General features: G+C 47.4%; 1 protein-coding gene across 1 annotated transcript in view; it reads right to left on the bottom strand.

The window, feature by feature from the left end:
- RASGEF1B (RasGEF domain family member 1B) overlaps positions 1 to 14,649 on the bottom strand; it is a 267,204-nt gene extending 252,555 nt beyond the window's left edge. Inside the window, exon 1 of the mRNA XM_060247136.1 lies at positions 14,616 to 14,649. The gene's annotated coding sequence lies outside the window, so the exon portion shown is untranslated. The remainder of the gene's footprint in view (positions 1 to 14,615) is intronic.
- Positions 14,650 to 16,680: the final 2,031 nt, after the last annotated feature.

The raw sequence follows: 16,680 nt of genomic DNA, 5'->3' as shown, positions 1-16,680 counted from the left end.
AGGCAGGCTGCTGTCAGATCCACTAGATATGAGGGGATGGATTTCTTTTTCTTTCCAGACACCAACATGTGGACCTCCTGAGTCACCTTCTCCTACCCACAATTCAAAAGCTGGGGCCAGCCATTCCCTCTCTCAGAAGCTATCTATATTTTAATCCTGCCTTTCTTCCAGAAAGCTCAGGAAAGCAAATATTGCTTTTTCCTCCCTCATTTGATTTTCAAAACAACCCAATAAACTAGGTTAAGCTGCAAGTCATTGTTCAGACTGAAGTCACCCACTGAACTCCACGGCTGAACAAATCCTGTTCTTCTCAGTCCAATTCTCCCAAGTCTGTTGTCATACCTCCGCCAGAGGTGGGAGATACCTTGTCCTGGCTCCCATTTCCTGGCTTCAAATAGCAGTGGGGGCCAATAGTGTGATATCACCAGCAAGTCAGCCTACAGCTGACATAGGCTACTTTGGAAGGAACGCAGTTCCGGCTGGCTTGGCATCAGGGGATGTGGCCTAATATGCAAATGCTGGGCTTTTTCTACAAAAAACCTGTGTGAAACAATGGTGATGTCAGGGGATGTGGCCTAATATACAAATGAGTTCCTGTTGGGCTTTTTCTACCCAAAAAACTCTGTGTGAAACATGGTAATGTCAGGGGGTGTGGCGTAATATGTAAATGAGTTCCTGCTGGGATTTTTCTACAAAAAAAGCCCTGCTGATATCCCTTCCTGCCCCAAATGCCACCCATTCCAGGCTCTACCCCAAAAATCTCCAGATATTTCCCAACCCAGAGCTGGCAACCCTATCAGTGGGAGACAGGGGAGCAGGAACATTGGGGACAGCAGGAGACAACATCATGATGTCACTTCTGGAGGAAACTTGGAAGTGACATCATGCTTCTCTAGGAATCTTCAGAATCTCTATGGTAAAGACCATAGTTTCCAGCTATTCCTAGAGAGGATCAATGTCAGTTTTGGGTCTCTCCTGTTAGGCCATGCTGTTAGGCCAATTTTTTTTAACTTATTTTCTCCCTGACACTGCTCACCCAGGGGCTGGGTAGCCCTATTTAGACAGAATTTATGAATCCTTGGTAAAATCCACAATGGAACCAAATATACCAGATCTCATTCAAAAACTATATGAAATGGGACATGAATTCATCCATGCCTTATAGCGTTTTTTAATTTTGTTTTCCACCTGGACAAATTAACTGGCTTTTATTGCTATTTCCATTTCTTTAGGCTCTGTTGTTGTAAACAAAAGATTCACTCGGGCTTCGCTGTGCTCTGGGCCAGAGGGAAGATCAAGCAATTATGACCAGTTAAGATTCTTTCCCCTTCCCTGAAAATTTCTTTCTTGCCTAATTAATGAGGAGCACATTGTCTGTAAATCAGGAAGCTTCATCCCTCATTAGGTAACTAAAGTTGAGTAATTAAATCGGTTTGTTTGTTGGCCGTCAAGCTGGCTACCTTTTTGCCAATACATCTTTAACTTTGGTTAATTAGCAAAGCAAAGAAACAGACAGCTGTAGCCCTGGAAACAGTGGAAAGGGACATAGTTACTTTGCCCATTCATTAAGTTTCAGACTAGTCTGATTCCTGGGGATTAAAGCCTCCGAGAGCGCTACGGATCCAAGCGCAGCTGGGAGTCTCAGACACAGCAGTAGCCAAGAATGTATTTTTCAGAGCTGTCTCTGGGACTGTATTCTCTCTTTCGATCTGGCCACTATATCCCTGACGTCTTCACAAGTTCAAAGCTGAATCCAGGCTCTGTATATGTTATGAGTTTGCAGAAACCAATACATACCGGCTGCAAAACTGCACTTCCTAAAGCTCTCCGTTTATCAGAGAGAGGGAAGCCGCCCAGCTCCTCTCCTTCCTAGGTCCAGATAAAGTTTAAACTTCCAGCCACCATGGATGTGATCATCAGAAGGAAGGGGCAGAAAGGAGCCCGCTGCCCCTTTCCTGAGCGGGAATCCAGATCAGAATACCCTGCTGTCAGGGCATGTTATACTGAACTTTAATGAGGTAATGGGAAGTGCCTTCAACCCCCAGCTTAGCTTATGGTGACCATGCAGGGTTTTCAAGGCAAGAGACTCGGGTTGCCAGCCTCCAGGTGAGGTCTAGAGATCTCCCGCTTTTACCACTGATCTCAAGCTGGCAGAAGTCAGCTCCCCTGGAGAAAATGGCTGCTTGGAAGGGTGGACTCTAGGGCATTTTACCATGCTGAGGCCTCTCCCCTCCCTACATCCCACTGTCTCCCGGATCCACCCCCAAACTCTTCAGGTATTTTCCAACACAGACATAGCAACCCTAGAAGAGACAAACAGAAGTGGTTTGCCACTGCCTGCCTTTGCATAGCAACCTTGGACTTCCTTGGTGATCTCTCATTCAAATACTAAGCAGTGCTTAGGCAAGCTTGACCTCACCAGATCTCAGAAGCTAAGAGACAGCTGAGAGGTGATATGATCACCATCTTCAAGTACTTGAAGGGCTGTCATATAGAGGAGGGTGTGGAATTGTTTTCTGGGCCCCAGAAGATAGGACCAGAACTAGAGGGTTGAAATTAAATCAAAAGAGTTTCTGTCTCAACATTAGGAAGAGCTTCCTGACTGTTAGAGCCAGAGGCGTCACTAGGGTGGGTTGCACCCTGGGGTGTAACTGGTTCAAGTCACCCCCCCCCATTGGGCATCACCCCTTTTGGAGGGCTGCGTCACCCCCTCCGCACACAACCCCTCTCGGCTCCCGGGGTTCCTGTTTGGCCCGGCAGGCCCCAGGAGCGCGCCGCACACAATCAGAGGATATACCGACCGGAAATGCAGCTGCGGCCCGAGAGGCACGGCCGGCTTCCCAGCATTCACACCTCTAGGCCGGGCCGCGCTGGTGGGGGTGCGTCGGGCCTCAGGACGGATATCCAGCGGAGGCTTCCAAAGGCACACAGAAGCCCTGCCCCATGCCAAAAGCGCGCTAGTTTGCCCGCTCTCTCCTCCAGAGGGGGGGGAAATCTCCCCGGCAGCCACGCCGCGATGCGGCGGGCTGCTGGAGGCTCCGTTGTCCAGGGCCAGCCCCTTCCTGGGGCCAATGAGAATGCTCTGGGGGAGGGCCGATGGCCCCCTTGGCCCCGCCCTAGTGACGCCGCTGGTTAGAGCGGTTCCTCAGTGGAACAGACTCCCTTGGGAGGTGGTGGGCTCTCCTTTCTTGGAGGTTTTTAAACAGAGGCTAGATGGCCATCTGACAGCAATGAAGATCCTGTGAATTTAGGGGGAGGTATTTGCAAGCTTCCTGCATTGTGCAGGGGGTTGGACTAGATTACCCTGGAGGTTCCTTCCGTGATTCTAACCCTGGCAAGTATTTGGATGGGAGACCTCCTTGGAATACCAGGGCCGGGAGGCAGTCGAGGCAGGCTATCAAGCCACTTCTCTGAATGTCTTCCATGCCCCAGTAGGAGTTGCAAGAAGTCACTTCCAGGCATGGGCACGCACACACAAATACAAAAATAAAAATCCCACATTGTTATGAATTCTGACCCTGAGACACGATGGGTTGAAATGGCCTCATGTCCTCAATAATTTGGCTTCTGTTCAGGTCTGTGGGGCACATCTGTACCTACAACTGGAACATGCTGCTGAATCTACCAGACAGTTCTCTGAATGCACAGCCAAGAGCTCCTCCAGCATGTTCAGGTAATTAGCGACAATTTGGCTGGAACCATTCGGATGACAGCTCTTCCAAGCCCTCCCCCTTCAAGCCATTTGCACTATTTATTCCCTTTTTTGCATGCATGCATTCATACAGCGCTACGAGGCATCAAATCTAGACACTCTCAAAGTCTGTCATAACAATGACAGAGTCCACCGAGCGACAGGCTGACAGAATAAAGGCAGCGCTCAGACTGGAATTTCAAACAGTCTGGGTGAAACAATGTTGTCAAGAGAGAGGCACTAAGGAAATCAAGATACTGCATCAGAAATAACAAAAGCTTTCCCCTCTGTGCATTCTTAGCTGGGAGGAAATGGATCGGAATGGAGCTGTAATTAAGTCAGGTGATAGCATCCTTCACGCTGCGTAGAAAAACATATTTATTTGAAATAAATGCTGGGCCCCAGATACACACAAAATGATAAAACTCTTGTTTAAGGGCAGAGTTCGCAGCCTCCAGGTGGGACCCAGGGATCCCCCAGAATTACAGCTCATCTCCAGTTCCCCTGGAAAAAAAATGGATGCTTTGGAGGGTGGACTCTGTAGCATTGTACCCCACTGATGTCTCTGTCCTCCCCAGGCTCCATCCTCAAATCTCCAGGAGTTTCCCAACCTGGATCTGGCAACCCTTGTCCCCCCTATCCCCTATTGTTGGCCAGGGAGGACCTGCTTAAGGGTTTATCTTCCAACTCCATTTTTGCTTGTTCCCGAATTGCGTTAATGTTTATGAAAGAATGAGTCAGGAAGAATTCTTTAAAATGTTTCCCTTGCTTTCCTTAGCCTTCCCACATCCCCCGTGTTTCCTCCTCTGTGCAGCCACAACTCCCCCCCCCCGCAACTTTCTGACTCTCATCCTGCTGTAGGGTTGCCAATCCCCAGGTGGGGGCAGGGGATCCCCCGGTTTGGAGGCCCTCCCCCCGCTTCAGGGTCGTCAGAAAGCGGAGGAGGGGAGGGAAATGTCTGCTGGGAACTCTGTTATTCCCTATGGAGATTTATTCCCATAGAAAATAATGGAGAATTGATCCACTGGTATCTGGGGCTCTGGGGGAGCTGTTTTTTGAGGTAGAGGCACCAATTTTTTAGTACAGCATCCAGCGCCTTGCCCCAAAATATCCCCCAAGTTTCAAAATGATTGGACCAGGGGGTCCAATTTTATGAGCCCCCAAAGAAGGTGCCCCTATCCTTCATTATTTCCTATGGAAGGAAGGCATTGAAAAGGTGTGCTGTCCCTTTAAATGTGATGGCCAGAACTCCCTTTGGAGTTCAATTATGCTTGCCACAGCCTTGATCTTGGCTCCACCCCAATGTCTCCTGGCTCCATCCCCAAAGCCCCCAGATATTTCTTAAATTGGACTTGGCAACCCTATTCTGCTGACACCTCTTCTTTCTCAGCCATATTCCTTGTCCCCCTTCCATTGCCATCTTCTCCCCCTCCTTGCTGTCCCCTCTCTGCATTGGCTGGAACCACTACCATTTCAAAAATGTTTATGGGGCTTTTAAGCACCTTCCCCACCCCAAAATGGCACTTTAAATCTCTTAGCATCACAAGATCAATATTTTAAGGCTACAATCTCAGTGCAAACTCAGACAGTTTAGTAGGGCTTTAACCTCCTCTCCCCCTTAATTGTCTACTTTTTGGATTTTTTGGCAAATGTAGAGGCGCCCAGAAATTTGCAGAAAAGTCCCCTGTATCCATTATGTAAAATTTTTTATATGGACTTTGAGGCTGAGTTCAGAATTAGATGCATGCATCACTAGATTCGAGTCTGGCTAGAGCCTTGACTTGCACAACCTTATACACTCAAAATCTTGTGGATCTCTGAGGTGCTACTCTAGTCTAGCTGTCCTACCACAGACCAGCACTGCTCCCCTCCCCAAACAAACCCTTAGATGCATCAATATTAGCCTTCCTGTGTTATAAACGATGGTACATGATGTCCTTGGAATACCTAAAGTGCTCAGTGTCAGAGGGCAGAGGTTCTGGAGCTCTGCTCTTGTGAGCTCTTGCCCAAAATGAGGCCTTAGGGTTCTTTGGACAACAGATCACAGCTGACTTATGACGATTCCGTGGGCTTTTCTAGGCAAGAGACGTTCAGAGGTGGTTGCCATTGCCTGCCTCTGCACTAGGGTTGCCAAGACCAACCCCAGAAATATCTGGGGACTTTGGGGGTGGAGCCAGGAGACTTTGGGGTGGAGCCAGGAGACACTGGGGTGGAGCTAGGGGGGAAACGGCGCCGGGGAGCGTGGCGAGCCACCCCTTCTCCGAGAGGGCGAGGCCGCCGCGCCGCTGCCGCCTCTTCTCCGTTCGCAGTGGCTACTCCTCTGAGATGGGCTCAGCCTGAGCCCATCTCGGAGGAGCAGCCACGGCGAGCGGAGAAGAGGCGGCAGCGGCGCGGCGGCCTCGCCCGCTCTGCCTCTGGGGTGGAATCGGAGGGGGGGGGTGGAGGCGGGCTGGGGGCGTGGCGAGCCGCGAGTCCGGGTCCTAGAAGAGCCCGGATTCGCGGCTCGCCATGCTCCTGGCCTGCCTCGCCCTCCCCTGCGCTGCTGCCACCTCTTGGCTGCTCCTCCGAGATGGGCTCAGCCTGGGCCCATCTCGGAGGAGCAGCTGCGATGGGCGGGGAGGGGGCGGCAGTGGCGCGGTACGGCGGCCTCGCCCGCTCTGGGATCGGGCGGCTCGCCATGCTCCCCGGCGCCGTTTCCCCCCTCCCCCTGCTTCCATTTTTTGGGGGAGCGGGGGAAGAGGGTGGAAATCCTGGGGTCCCCCGCCAGGGTGGGAGGGTTGGGAAGCCTACTCTGCACAGAGGCCTTGAACCTCCATGGTGGTCTCCCATCCAAATACTAGCCTCGGTCAACCCTGATTAGCCGTGTTACTTATTCTTTATATTAAAGTTGTTTTAAACCGTTCCTTGTTCTGGAAGTCTTTATCAGTGCAGCCAGAAATACTGTAGCCTTGATATCAGCCTCCGCTGTTTCTCTGCCTTTCCTCTGGCCTTCAGACACAAAAGGGTCATTCGGCCACCACCAGCAGTATTTTCTCACCTCTGTTGTCATCTCTGGTCCTTCCAGAGAGAAATGAGTTTGCTGACAGCTTAAGAGGTCTACCTTCTACACCCATGTAACCTTGCTCCCTTAGAAGCTTTCCATTTTCTCAGCGAGACATGAAAATTTAATTTTCTTTTTGCAAACGTTTGCCAGACTTGCTCCAGATTCTACGCAAATGCTTTATCCCGTCACCTTCAGAGTAGAACATCCAGACCTTCCTATTCTAGGTCATTCTTTGTTTCCTTTTCATTACGTCTTATTCAACCCCATCCTGCTCCATACATTATTGCTCTGAGACCAAAGAACGTTTCTCCCCCACCTCCTTTTCCTGATTGTGCCTGCAGATGGATGTGTCAATGGAGAAACTGGACGATCGACTAAGGCCCTCCATTCTTTAATTACTTTTACCTTCAGTCTGTCCTTGAGGTTTTAAAAGGATTCTGTATCAAAGTAAGTCTTGTGGTACACAGTCTTTTCCAAACAAACAATTAAAGCTATCTGAGTGGGGCCCAAAATGAGGAGCCTCCAGCCACTCATAGAAATCAAAATTGTTCAGACAATTGCACAACATCTGGTGCTGGAAAGTGCCATGAAGTCAAAGCTGACTTACAGCAATCTCACAGGGTTTTCAAAACAAGAGACGTTCAAAGGTGGTTTGCCATTGACTGCCTCTCTGTAGCATCCAAGTACTAACCAGGGCTGACCCTGCTTAGTTTCTGGTGAGATGGGGCTAGCCTGGGTAGATAAGACGTAGAAAGCCAAAACTGGCTAAAACACTTCCACAACATGTCAAAAGCCAACGTTTGATATACATGTAGTCCAGTGCATGTTGATCGCCCTAAAAAATGGAAAACAGGTCTAGATTCTGGACTGCGGGAAAGGCAGCTGTATGTGGGCAGGGTGGGGAGAGTTAGAGAGGAAACAAACCTGCAGGGGAGGGAAGGATTACATGTGCCTTCCTTTCACCTGCCATTTCTCCACTCAAATTGTGCCCTCAATTTTTCTGAAGAAAGGAAGTGGTGGCTAGGACTGAAGCAGGGTTGCCTGTTCCACACTGGGAAATTCCTGGAGATTTTGGAGTAGAGTATGGGGAGATCAGAGGTTGAGAAAGACAAGGACCTCAGCAAGGTAGAATATCATAAAGTCCACATTCCAGAACAGTCATTTTCTGCAGGGTGTCAGTTGTGGGGAGGGGAAGGAAAAAGCGATTGTAAACAGCTCTGAGACTCTGAATGAAGGGTGGAGTACGAATTCAATCTCCTCCTTTTCTCCTCCTCCTTCTTCCTCCATGAGGTCAGTATTGTCTAATCCGATTGGCAGCAGCTCTCCAGGGTCACAGACTGAGGTTTTTGATATCTCTATCGTGGGTATTATACCGTCATCACCTGCGACTCCTTGAGCGCTTTCATCAGCGCTGCCTTCGCACCATCCTCAACATCCACTGGAGTGACTTTGTGACCAACACTGAAGTCCTCAAGCGGGCGGAGGTTACAAGCGTCGAGGTATTGTTGTTGAAGACACAGCTGCGCTGGGCAGGGCATATCTCTAGGATGGAAAACCACCGCCTTCCCAAGATTGCCCTGTATGGCGAACTTTCCACCGGCCATCGAAATAGAGGGGCACCAAAGAAGAGGTACAAGGACTCCTTGAAGAAATCCCTTGGTACCTGTTGCATTAACCATCACCAGTGGTCTGACCTAGCCTCAGATCGCAAAGCATGGAGGCACACCATCCACCAGGCTGTCTCTTCCTTTGAGAACGCACGCATAGCTGGTCTTGAGGACAAAAGGAGATTGAGGAAGAATCGTACTGCTACAGCACCAACCCCAAATCAGACTTTTCCCTGCAGCCACTGTGGCTGGACCTGCCTGTCCCTCATTGGTCTTGTCAGCCACCAGCGAGCCTGCAGCAGACGTGGACTACTGCACCTTTCTTAAATCTTTGTTCGCGAAGTCAAGCCGAGAGAGAGAGAGACTGCCTAGCTTTTTAACTGGCGATCACAGGAATTGAACCTGGGACACTGTGGATGCCAGACAGAAGCTCTTCCACTGAGCCACATCCCCTCCCCAGTTGTGTAGCAATTCCCATTGAGATGTTTGTTCCAAGAAATGATAAGCATCGTGATAAGCATCAAGTAGATCAGGGCTTGACAAATCCCAGGTGTTGGTTTACCATGGTACCTAGAAATTTCATTGTGTCGCCTAATATTAGAAAATCAAAATACAAAACCCTGAAGACTGAAATGAAGCTGGGTCCTAAATATTTGGCGCTGGGTCTAGAGCAAAAGAGAATTCATCAAAGCCTGAAGAAGGTATGCCTTTGTAGGTTCTTCTAGGATCAGTCATACTTCTGGTAATGGTCACGGTTGGCCTGTATAAATTCTCTTATCATCAGCATTCAATCCTAGTTTGAATTAGCCCTGTATTGATAAAGAACTTATATAAAGAATTAACTAATAAAGCTAGAGGCACAAGGGGATTTCAGGAAACAGAAGATCTAAATGGAAAACTTCCCTCATATCCCTGTATAGTCACTTGAAAGCTATGAGGATTTGTTTCCTACAAGCTGAATAGCTACAAGGAATCATGGTTAAGGAGGAGATAGGGGGGAAATGTCAACTTCCACCAAGCTAACAATCCCCTTCAGGATCCTATAACCGTGTGATCCTATGCAGATTAAAACCCTTTAAACTTACAAGGTTGCATTATCCTGCATTAGAATTACACTGTACATGCTCTGAGGCTCAAGCAGACTAATTATCCCAGCCCTCCTTTTCCTTTCGCTGCCTCTCAGCTGCTCTCAATAGTCCGTGCTCCTGAAGCATACTCATTCCCCAGCAAGCTGGCTTGTGTTTCTTTTTCACTCTCTCTGCTTTGTTTTGTAAAGCCAGATCTTTTTGTAAATCGGGAGATCCTCCTTTTTGTAAATCTGGAGATTACTGGCCAGAGTGTGACCACCGGACCACCTCGTCCGGCCTGCTAAATTCATATCTGAAAAGAGACCCAGTTCCTGTGGCTCTTTCTTTCTTTCTTTCTTTCTTTCTTTCTTTCTTTCTTTCTTTCTTTCTTTCTTTCTTTCTTTCTTTCTTTCTTTCTTTCTTTCTTTCTTTCTTTCTTTCTTTCTTCCTTTCTTTCTTTCCCCCTCCCTTCAGGAAGGCAGCATGGTATAGCCCAGTGGTGGCCAAGCTGCGGCTTGGGAGCTACATGTGGCTCTTTCACACATATTGCCTGCCTCTCAAAGCCTCCACTGCCCCATTGGCCAACTTAGAGAAGGCAATTCTCTTTTTAAATCATTTCTCCAAGCCAAGCCGCCAATGCACCTCCGCCATTTAAAGTTCAAGTTGCTTTCTTTCCACCTCTCCCTCTCCCCATCTATTTTCCTTCCTTCCTTCCTTCCTTCCTTCCTTCCTTCCTTCCTTCCTTCCTTCCTTCCTTCCTTCCTTCCTTCCTTCCTTCCTTCCTTCCTTCCTTCAAACATCTGATGTTCGTGTCTTGCGGCTCTCAAAAATCTGATGTTTATCCTGTGTGGCTCTTACCATTAAGCAAGTTTGGCCATCCCTGATATAGCCCAATCTCATGAGATTTCAGAAGCTAAGAAGGGTCAATACTTGGAAGGGAGATCACTCATGAAGACTCTGCAGAGGAAGGCAATGTCAAACCAGCTCTGCTCAATCACTTGCCTTGAATGGCCCTTGCTGGGGTCGCCATAAGTCAGCTGTGACTTGAGGGCACTTTACACACACACAACATGGGTATGCAGAGACCGTGAATAGTTGGCATAAAGACGCATCACACCTCCAGACAAAAACCACCCAAGTTAACAAACATTTTGTTATCTGCCACTGGATTAATCTTGCTAGAGGCAGCTCCTGAGCGAAGCGCTCTTAGAATCTAGAATTAAAACCTGCCCGTTGCATCTACTCAAAGATCAAGCACTAGCGTGGAATATTAAGCAAACAGCCATTAGCGTTATTGTTTGGGAGGAGGTATGTTTAAACAGACAAGAAGGGCTTGCGGGGAATTGACGAGACAGCTACAGCTTTCCATGTCCCATTATACACCGTGTGGTTCCAATAATCTCTTTTCCTGAATGAAGATTACCCTGTCTGGGCAAGTGAAATATCATCTGTATAAATTAAAAACAAACCTTCAATTCCACAGGGTAGGAGGCTCACACCATGCACTCTCTGCAAACACCTGTGTCCCTGATATTACCTGCCAGACAGGGCAGGGGGAGCTGGCGCTGAGGTTTTGTGCAAATACATAAAAGGTGTCATGAATATTTTATGGAGATTCTAGGGAAATATTTTGCCAGCGTTGCTGTGCAGCCTCCTTGAAACTCGAGGTGCATTCCAACCCAGAATATGTTATGTCACTTGTACTCTTCCACAGATGTTTGGTACCATTAGCATCGCTCTGTCAAACATAATGTCGGGTGACAGATACAGGGCAGACGCAAGCTAGGTGAGAGGAGAAAAGAGGTGAAGGTCTCTGTTTTGATTTGGAGGAACCGACACAACGTTCCAGTTCAGCAGTCTTGAATGTCCCAGTATGTTTTGATTGTTCTTTTTCAATGTGTGACAAAAGATATGGCAGAAATCCAACGCTACACATGGCGGGGGGGGGGGGGGGGGAGGGGGATGTGCCCAGACATAACTTGCTTCAATGTTTTTATTATAGTATCTTGGGCATTCGTATGTCACCATACACTGATTACAGTCCTCTGGTTGTTCCTCCACCTACGATTGCCCGTGCAGCTTCATCTAGAGTCCTTTCCTTTTCAGGGTGTGGAGGGAACCATCCTTTGACATTTTTAGGAGGTGCTGTAAGGCCATTTTATTTGCTAGGGCTTTGAATGAGGTCAAAGCTGCAGGTGTTTTCTTGGCGGGGGAGAGGGGGAGGTAATGCGGTTTTATGGCGTTGTGTAGGGATGCCAGCAATTTCACAGCAATCCTGCTGGGCAGTCAACACTCATAATCAGACCATGAGCCAATTAAAGATATGTTCAACTTGCACCGAGCAACTCGAACAGCTGCCAGACAAGTTTGCAGCTGCCTGTTGGTCAGAAGCCAACTCACAGCTGACCTCCCAGCCCTTTCCTTGTTGTGCTGGGACACAGGGAAGCTGAGGGTTGCCAGGTCTCCCCACCCCGGCCACCAGCAGGGCTGAGGGGGGTAAGGCTGCCAGCTGCAAGGTTGGGAAACTCCTGGAGATTTAGGGGTGGAGTCAGGGACCTCAGCAGGGTACAATACCACAGAGTTCACCCTCCAAAGCATCCATTTTTTTTTCTGAAGATGAGGTACAATTCTGGGGACCCCCAGGTCTCACCTGGAGGCTGGCATCCCTAGAAAAGTTTCAGGGGTAAGTAGAAGCCCACTCATGGCCATTCGGGGAAAGGTCATCTTATCTATGTCCCACCCGGGCCTCAGATTCAGCAGGAGCTCACAGGAACACAGCTCCTGAACCTGAGGGTTCTCCCCCCTCTTCCTCCCCACCTACCTTGTCTAGTGAATAATAGGTACAGCTGCATAACAATCCTTGGATTAGGAGAGTGGGCAGCCAGCCAGCCACCAGGAGCTTTGCCACGCCCGCAGCAGCCCTCATGAACCCCTGGAGAAGCCTATGCCACCCTTTCTCCACTTCTTATGTGATTTTGGGCAGCGGGTGGCTTGCTGGCCTTTTGACTGGTGGGGGGGGGGCGGCTCAGGAGTGCCCCAGGAGAGCAAGGCTGGCTTGGGCTGGCTGGATCTCTAGCCAGCCCAAGCAGGCCTTGATTCCCTGGAGCTCTCCTTTCTTGCATCGGGTTGCTTTTGGTTGGGGTGTGGCAAATGCTAATGAGCTCCGCCACCTACTTTTCTACAAAACAACCTCTGGTCCCACCCCTTGAAGAAATCACTACACCATGAAGTTGAAGATCAGAAGTTGATTATGTCTAATCTCCCCATTGCAAAAAGGAGACACGAAAAAAAAATTCTCTTTCCTCTTCTCAATTTCATTATGAAAGGAATAACAGAAACAAATCGACCGATGCCACATTTAGCACTTGCCTCCTTTCTGTGTAGGGCTCCTCACAATGGCTCTTTTCCCCAGATTCTGCATTGGCATCTTTGGAGCAGGGCTGCAAGTTCCCTGCTTGCTTCCTGCCCCGCACAAACTCGAGAGCCAAGAATGAGACCAGGACAAAGGCTAATGCGGAATCAGTCATCAGCTGTTTGAGTGATCCTATATGTGGAATCAGTCATCAGCTGTTTGAGTGACCCTATATCCAACCGGTTTGCAGAAAAACAGAACTAGGCTTCAGGGGTGGGACCTTCCAACTTCTAAACCCCCTTCTCATGAAGGAAGCCAAACTCAGAAAGAAAAATCTGTTCTGAACAGCATCATCAATCTGCAATGGTTTGCCAGATTTCTTATCTCATTATGTATGCTAAACTCATTCTCACCAAGAAAAACTATATATGTATTTTTATGCATCCCCCCCCCTCTCTTTCCTTTTTTGAATAATGGAATACCGTTTGTAATGCAATGCAATACATAGGAATAGATTTTTTTTCCTGACATAACTTTAAAGAACAATGTATTGGTACAGTATTTAGAACAACATATAGTGATTGAGATGTATTACAATAAACTTGAAATATACTTCATCCCACCCCAACTAAAAGAAAAAAAAAATTCTGTTTGTTACCTTCACACTTGAGGAAGACAGATGGGGCATCATAAAGGCATCTCAGTTAACTTCCCACAATTAGTAAAAAAATTCTCTCCTCATCCCCTATTTGGACATATTTATTGTTTCAAAGGTGTTTCCCCTAAGTTGGATCCATTCAGCTGTTGACCCTGTACACTTGGCTTGTAGTTCCTGTTCTCAAAATGTCTATAACATGTTAAATGCTAATTTGCTTTTCAGCCCTGCCTATAAATTTGAATGGTTTTCTTCCATTTCATTTTATCTGAAGTATGCCTGTACACGAACGCTCATACTGTGAATATAACTTTGTTGGTCTTAAAGGTGCCACTGGACTCTAACTTTATTCTATTTCCAGATTTTCGTAAGGTTAGATGAGAAAGAGGGGAATGGGCTCATTCATTTGAGAAGGAAATTTTATGGTTATTTAAACAGCCTAAGAAATGAAAATCATCTTTTAAATTAACGGAATACCTTCCAAATGTAGAGAGGAGCATGACACAAAACAGGGAAGAAACTGCACCACTTGTAGAACAGTATAAAATCAACTGCTTTCTTGATCCATTGCAAATGCTAAATGGCTGATTACGACGACAGATAAAAACATGGGCCTGAAAGCGGAATTAGATTTCTCGGCAGTGGACGGCCTTGGACACTTCAGCCTTTCAAAATGTGCCATTACCAAGCTTTTGCCATCATAAATACACCCATTACCATTCATTTAAGCCAAATGCCTATTTCCAAGTGGCTGGTACAATTCCCACCAGGACATAACTATCAGGGCTCCAATTTGGTTCCTCGCTCCATTGTCATTACTTTGCTATAAAGCTGTAAAAAGGAAATAAAACCTTGGAATGATGTTATCAAACACAACAGAGGGATGAATATTACCTTGATTGCACTAGCAAATTGCATGTTCTTCTTTTTTTGGGGGGGGGAGGGGGGTTCTACTCCTTGGAAACAGAAATGGCAACCTGAGAAGAAACGCAGCATAATTCACTCCCTCGCCCACTAATAGCAAATTGAAAGAGTTTTACCTTTGTTTGACCCACCGTTATTTAAGCTTCCAACGTCTTCCATTCTATTATTTAATTATAGCAGGTATCACCCTTCAAACCTCTATCTGCCCACTGGTTGAGCAGCAATCTTTTTGCATTTGTTGAGCAAAGTTTAAAACAAAGAAAATATTTCACTTACTTTTCTGCTGTCAAATAAAGACTTCTCATTGGCCAGGGAGCTGAACGGTGAGGTCTGGAAAACAGAATGCAAAAAAATCTGGTTCACTTTAAATGTTGTTATTATGACAACCAAAGAGGCAGAATATGTACAAATTCATTAGGAAACCCAATAAAAAGATCAAGATTCCACTGATAAAAATTGCTAGGATTTTTCTTATTAAAGGAGCAGTGTTCCCTCTAAGCTGAGGTAGCGTGAGCTAGCTCACATGTTTTTTTAGCCTCCGGCTCACATGTTTTTATCTTAGCCCATGAAAAATGGCCCTAATGCAAAGTAATTTATGCCATAGCTCACAACTTTAATGCCAGTAGCTCACGAGGTAGAATTTTTACTCACAAGACTCCACAGCTTAGAGGGAATATTGCACAGGAGACACCTTCTCATGTGCATTCCTGGCTCTAACAGCACGCTGGCTGCGTGAGGATACTACTCATGTAAGCTTCCTTTCTTTTGATGCAAATCAGTTGCTAGCATCTTGTCAGAAATGCCCAGTGCAAACAGTGGGGGGACTTTACTGGCAAGTTATGTGATAGTGTAGCTGGAGACACACTGATGTCACTCCCTGTGTGCCCAAAAGTAACATCAGTGTGTTGTCAGGGGACACCCTGGAACTTGAGCAAAACTCTATGGTTCAACCAGATTTTTACCTAAACAGAAGAAGAGAAGACAAAGAGACTGGATTTATACCCCACCCTTCACTACCCAAAGGAGTCGCAGAGCAGCTTACAGTCTCCTTTCCCCTTCCCTTCCACACAACAGACACCTTGTGAGGCAGGTGGGGCTGAGAGAGCTCTAACAAAAACAGCTCTTGAGCAGAACAGCTCTGACAGAGTTATGACTGACCCAAAATCACTCCAGCAGGTGCATGTGGAGGAGTGGGGGATCAAACCTAGTTCTCCCAGATAAGAGTCTGCACATTTAACCATTACACCAAACTGGCTCTCAAAGCATTCCTCAGCAGTGATGACAGTGGATAAGAATGCTGCTGACATCCCCCATTTCCCATTGTTTTCCTCTTGCCAGCCAGCTGAGTGACAGTGAGTAAGTGCCCACTGGCAGTGGGGGAATTGGAAGCCTGGGAAGGACTGTGTAGCAGGAGAGGCTCCCTGATGATATTCTGGAGTGTATAGGTGAAGTCAGGTGGCATTCTGTTATTGTCTCTGCTGGGCCTGTCTGCTAAAAGATGACATCTGAGGACCCGTGTGGCCTTGCTGATTTGTCTGCTCACTTTCACAGGGGTGTCAAACTCATTTGTTAGGAGGGCCGGATCTGACATAATTTAGACTTTGTCAGGCTGGGCCATGCGTGCCATATATTGTAATGCCAGGTAGTGAAGTTCATTTTATAAAGGACACAAACACAATTAAAGATTTTTAAACACTTAAAATAAAACATGCTTGAAACATTAGCACTCTTGCAATATTTTGTTTATTTAACAGGCTCTGCTAACTGACAATTCTTGCTCTGAGGAGCCTCAGCCAATAGAAGAAAGAGAGGCTTGGCTCAGTAGCTTTGCTGTGCGATTGAGAGAGCCTGGTAAAGCAAGTTATCCCTCCCCCCTTCCTCTCCAAGGGAGAAGCCTTAGCCAATGGAGAAAATAGAGGCTTTGTTCCATAGCTCCTGTGTGATTGAGTAAGCCTGACAAAAGAAGCTGTGATGCAGAAGGAAGCAAGAGAGAGGAAGAAAGAAGCAGATGACAGCCAGTTGCTTGAGGGCCTGATAGGACCCCTCCAAGGGCCTGATTTGTCCCTTAGGCTGCATGTTTAACACCACTTATTTACAGCAAGCATCCCCAATGACAGGACCCATCTAGGGAAGTGAAGAGACAAATTGATAGGACCAGATGACAAGGCACTTATGAAACAAACTCTGGCTCACAGAAGTTGCTAGTCTTTAAGGGGCTCTTTATTGTTTTGTTTTCTATAGACCAGGCACATAGGGTCACAGGCCCCACAATTCATGGTCCATGCCCCAAACTCCCACTGAGCCTGTGCCTTTCCAACAGTCAGGGAGGCACAGGGAAGAT

This window comes from Heteronotia binoei, chromosome 9, assembly GCF_032191835.1.
Source record: "Heteronotia binoei isolate CCM8104 ecotype False Entrance Well chromosome 9, APGP_CSIRO_Hbin_v1, whole genome shotgun sequence".
Classification (NCBI taxonomy): domain Eukaryota; kingdom Metazoa; phylum Chordata; class Lepidosauria; order Squamata; family Gekkonidae; genus Heteronotia; species Heteronotia binoei.
The sequence above is the reverse complement of the archived record's forward strand: the minus strand, read 5'-3'. Positions and strand labels throughout refer to the sequence as shown.